The following is a 6,000-nucleotide window of genomic DNA, read 5'->3' as shown; positions in this document are numbered from 1 at the left end:
CCATTAAACAATCAAAATACCACATTTTGGTGCCCCTCCCATCACTGCAGGTGTGACACGTCAACCCTGAGTGAGTAGGTGGGGACCCAGACATATTGATGTAAATATAGTCTGTTCAGAAATTGTAGTGCCTCTCATAGAGCTTGTAGGTGATGCAGAGGAGGGAAATGGGTCGGTAGCTCTTCGGGGATAATGGGTCTTTGCCAGGTTTAGGGATTGCAACTACTCCAGCCTTTTTCCAAACAGAAGGGATGGTTTTCTGTGCTATGCATGTGTTCAGCATCCCCACAAGCCAGGTCCTTGCGATAGGTCCCAGGTGCTGTATCATTTCTGCCAGTATGCCATCAATCCCTGCTGCTTTTCCGGGTTTCAACTTTCCCATTGCAGTTTCACGTTCTTCTAAGTCGAAGGGTTTGGTTTGAGGGCTGGCTGATTGTGGTTGGTCTGATACCACTGTGCGATGGTATTCTATGTGGGTCGGTGGCGGTGTTGGTTACAACTGTTGGCCACCAGTTGTGACCAAGACCGCCACCGACCCACAGGAGAATACCATCGCACAGTGGTATCAGACCAACCACAATCAGCCAGCCCTCAAACCAAACCCTTCGACCTAGAAGAACTTGAAACTGCAATGGGAAAGTTGAAACCCGGAAAAGCAGCAGGGATTGATGACCTACTGGCAGAAATGTTACAGCACCTGGGACCCAACGCAAAGACCTGGCTTGTGGGGATGCTGAACACATGCATAGCACAGAAAACCATCCCTTCTGTCTGGGAAAAGGCCAACGTTGTTGCAATCCCTAAACCTGGCATAGACCCATTATCCACAAAGAGCTACCGACCCATTTCCCTCTGCATCACCTACAAGGCTATATGAGAAGCTGCTACTCCAACGCCTTGTTGCCACTCATAGATACCAAGCTGACTAAAGACCAAGCTGGTTTCCGTCCCAGCCGCTCCTGTGCTGGACAGAGCTCAACCTCACCCAACACATTGAGGATGGGTTTGAGGGGAAACAAATAACTGGAGCAGCATTCAGAGATCTCTCTGCTGCCTACGACACTGTCCAACACCGCACAATGGTCAGGAAAAGCCTCCTCAACAACAGGCGCTTCTATGTTCAGTTAAATGACCAGAGGAGTAAATGGAAAGCCGAAAAGAACGGCCTCCCACAAGGTAGCGCGCTCGCCCCCCTCCTTTTCAATATCTAAACAAACGACCAGCCACTTGAAACCCAACCCATCAAAAACCCAACTATGCAGCTTCCACCTGAGGAACCGAGACGCAAAAAAAGAACTGAGCATCACAAACTCTCAAACCATACCCACCCCATGTAACTTGGAGTTACACTGGACAGTTTAACGTCATGCCCAGGACGAAAAGTTATAGAGAACACCAACATGACAAACCCTACACTTAAACCCTCTATATTTAATAAAAAACAATTCTGGACAGGAATCCTGTATTGCAGGGGTGCCCAAAAGGTACATCGTGATCTACCAGTAATCACAAAGGCTGTGCAGGTAGACCATATGGCATGCCCCTGTATATAATCTATCACTTGAATTAAGGTGACTTGACACCAGCTCAAATGTTGCACACAAACATCAGTAGCAAAAGTACAAAGTTATTGTGACAGTAATAATTGCTATAGTGTGTGTTCAGTAACAGGAATATTCCTGTCTCTCCAGCTCTTTAATAAATAGAAAAGGGTTTAATCAGGAGTTGTAGTAGCCACAGGATAATCAAAGCGGTGGATATTGCTCTTGTCTTCATGTCTTTATGTATGTAAATTGTCTTGTTGTTTGTGTTATGTCAAATGCGTGTATACGTGTTCTGCATATACTTGGCTGCTGTGTTGCAAGATAATGGGAGTTACTGATACTATGGGACTGAATGGGAGTGAAAGGGAGGTACTGTTACTATGGGACTGATACTATGGGAGTGCATGGGAGTGGATGGGAGTGAATGGGAGGTATTGTTACTATGGGACTGATACTATGGGAGTGAATGGGACTGAATGGGATGTACTGTTACTATGTGACTGAATGGGAGTGAATAAAAGTGAATGGGAGTGAATGGGACTGAGTGGGAGTGAATGGGAGGTACTGTGACTATGGGACTGTGTTTAACAAAAAGCTGGAGAGACCGGGAGACCTCTGTTACTGAACAAACACTATAGCAATGATTACTGTCACAATATAGAGCTATTTAACACTGTTACTGAACACACACTATAGCAATGATTACTGTCACAATATCTATTTAACACTGTTACTGAACACACACTATAGCAATGATTTCTGTCACACTATAGAGCTATTTAACACTGTTACTGAACACACACTCTATAGCAATGATTACTGTCACAATACAGAGCAATTTAATTTAGGTAACCAAATTGACCCTAGCCTCGATACCCAGGCTTTCATTTCGTCTGCGCGAAAGATGAAAGCCTGGAAAAAGCCGTGGGCTGAACCAGTCTAAAAGTGGGAGTCAACCCTTCCGCGTAGGCGTCGCTCTAAATGATGTGACGTAGCGCTGCACTAGGGGGGAGAGGAGGGGCCGGGGGTGACGGACAGATCGATGAGATCCAATCAGGGTGCGCGCTTTTCTGAGACGCGACCCTCCCATCTAGGCCAGAAATGTCTCTGCTTAGGTCAGGCTAAATTGACCCCAATAGTAGATCTTTACACTCTCAATAGTTCAATTGTTGTTAAGCATCTGCTTAATTTCCAAAAAACTACACAATTAGAGAATGTAGAAGATTGCTACTTTTGATCCTTTAATTATATAATGCTGATTGTAGCATAGTGGTTAGTGACTGAGCTTTGTTAACATGAGTGCCCGGGATCGTTTCCCACCAATTTCAAAGAATGTTTGTTGCTTCGCGCCAATTTTCACAGAATGTGTGTCCTTTACCTACCAAACAATACTCTTCTCACCTCTAGTCGATTATTTATTCAGCGTTTGAACCACGGACCAACATTTGACGCCATCTAGTCTCTCAGACCCATTTGAGCCACTGACCACCATTGTGAGAGTCTATTAATGTGAAATGGTGGTCCGTGGCTCAAACATGTTATCACTTTTTAAGTTACTTGTTGTGTTTAGAATCTGTGACCAGTGCCAGCAGAATATGCCTCAACTCGATTTTTACAGATTACAGTAAATTATTAAAGTACAGAATGTAAGCTTTCATATGATGTATCATTCAATGAAATTGGACAATAATTGAAGGAGATATGACCATCTAAAACTTGTTGAAACAGAAACCCCAAAGCAGAGAATAAGCCATGCAAAGAATCCTGAAATTTTAGCACCACTTGAATGGGTGTGACAATAGATACTTGTCCACAACCCTAATTTCTTGCATAATCACTCCCCCACCCACTAACCACTCCCCCACTAGGTTAAAGTAAAAGTAAGTTAAAGTAAAGAAATATAGGACTGAAGTTGTTTAGTGTATATTTTGTAATAATACAATCTAAAAAGTAACTAGTAGGCTAACAGAGTTTTCAATGGATATAGGCTATGTAGTTTTAGACCAATGCTTTAACATGTGTGCAATGAAACAAAGGGCAGAAGAATGAGATCTAACACCTTAGGTGCCCCAATAAACCCTTTTGAAAGTACAACAATTCAATTTAACTTATACACTACCTGGTTGTAAATAGCTGCAGTACAGAATTTTATGCAGGTCTACTTTAAGCAATCAAAGTCAGACAATTGACCCAGTATTTTGCTATTTAAAAAAAACAGATACAGCAAACAGCAAGTCATAATGATCATTAGTCAATTGATACCGTTTCGTAGAGACGGACGCGTGATCTTGGCGCTGGGTGCGCGAGGGAAAAAATTAAGCGATTTCCCGACATTTCCTTTTCAATTGATACCGTTTCATAGAGACGGCCTACACAAACGTTCTATATACCAAATGAAAGCCTGCATTTCATAGTTTACATAGTATATAACCTTTTTTTAAATGAGCAAGAAATGAGCGACACAGACTGCTAGCTAACTAGGCTAGCTAGCTTCTAGCCTGTTGTTTGTTGGTGAAAGACTCCAAGTTGGGAAGTGTATTTCAGCGAGTAGCTATACGTGGTTTTGTTTATTTACTCCAAGCTGGGAAGTGTATTTCAGCGAGTAGCAGCGAGGGTTATACTTTACAGAAAATAAACAAAACCACGTATAGCTACTCGCTGAAATACACTTCCCAGCTTGGAGTCTTTCACCAACAAACAACAGGCTAGAAGCTAGCTAGCCTAGTTAGCTAGCCGTCTGTGTCGTGTGTTAAAGAGCAAAGATCATACGTCTTATACGTTCTTTTAATCATAACTCGCTCATTTCTAATGTGAGTCTATAAATGTAACATAGTGGTCCGTGGCTCAAATACTTAATGAATAATGGACCTCGACTAGATGGAAAAACAATTGTGTTTGTTTTGGTAAGAAGGAAAAACACTCGGTCATCGACGGGCCCGTTGTTTATAAACCTTCAACAGTAACCGTTCGGCTACTGAAACACTGTTTTACGGTTTCGTACAAACATCATATATAAACATCATAACAAGTAACTTCAAGTGATAGACGTTTGAACACAAAAACAACAACAGCGTTAAGTATTAAATAACATTTAATCACTTACTTGCTCCGAAGACGGACCCGGAAGATGGTGACGTGGCACTTCCAAACAAACACTGACCAAGCCGACCTCCACGCGTCTCTTCCGTATTTGAGGACGGCGGCACTTCCTTCCGGTGTGAGGCCACGCCCGCGAGATTTAACAGTGAATTTATTGTAGTCATATTGTAGTCATTCTACGTTACATCCGGGTCCCTTGGTCCCACCCGCTTCTCATAAAAATGTAAATGCAAAATAGCTACATATGAACGCGTGAATCTTTTACAATAACGTTATTTGTCAGAAAGGAAGCCATTGGGGGTTAAAATGGGTCTTAATGCTTCCAACTCATATAACTGTCAGTCTGTCACCAACAACACTTTTAATGATATTACATGAAGCAGACAGCCCTGTGATGAAACCTTTAGCATTACACTGTGGTTAATACGTTTTTATTCACAATGGAATGTTATTGTACTCTTAATATATCATGGTGTAGCACAGCACAGTAGATTCATATTTCAATCGATCTGGGATGTTAAAATTGTGCAAAACTCTGTTAAATGAATGGCCTCTTCTGCTACATTAAAAATTACTAAACATTAAACGTTACTTATACCTGTTATTGAGACTCCTATAGAGCATGTTGACATGGATAGCTTGGTTAGTAGTATCTCTGTTAGTTAATGCAGTTTGATTGATTAAATTAATAGCCTATTTTATTAGACAAAAATGTAGAACAGTAGTGTCATAGAGTGGAAAATGCCATTTGGTTTAATGTCACAGAATGCAGTGCCACGTAGAGCAGCATGATAAATGGTTAACTTTATAGTGTGTTCAAAAATGGCAGATCTGCAAGTTCAGTGTATTGAATGAGATGTGCTGTGAGTTTGCATATCTGCTATTGTCCAGCATAGGACCGTTGCACAGTGAAGTATAAACAAGGCTTTAGGATTTATAAGTCGTTTTTAGAATATAATAGAATATTCACTCCAGTGAATAGCATTTATCCATTTAGATAACTTTTTGATGTTATTTAATTACTTATTTTTACACAGAAACATAATGTGTGTCTTTACAATAACTGTAATGTAATAATAATACTAATAATGTAATGTAATAATTATTAATTAAATAACCTTATTTTATTCTGAAGGCAACCGGATGTCTTAAATTAGCTAGCTCTCAGACAGGAAGTTCTAAATTAGCTCAAAAGACGGAGCCCCAACGATGAACCTCTGCCCCAAACTTTCCAGAACGGCCTGTTATAGCGCCACCAGGAGGCCGCTTTGTGCAAAACAAATTGGTACACAGTCTCTCTAGAGCCATTCAACGAAACGGGTCTTTCAGATTTCTCAGACTCCATCCTGATTGGTTA

This window comes from Protomyctophum parallelum (genome assembly GCF_964188405.1).
Source record: "Protomyctophum parallelum genome assembly, chromosome: 17".
In the NCBI taxonomy this organism is placed as follows: Eukaryota; Metazoa; Chordata; class Actinopteri; order Myctophiformes; family Myctophidae; genus Protomyctophum; species Protomyctophum parallelum.
This window is presented reverse-complemented; position numbering follows the sequence as displayed.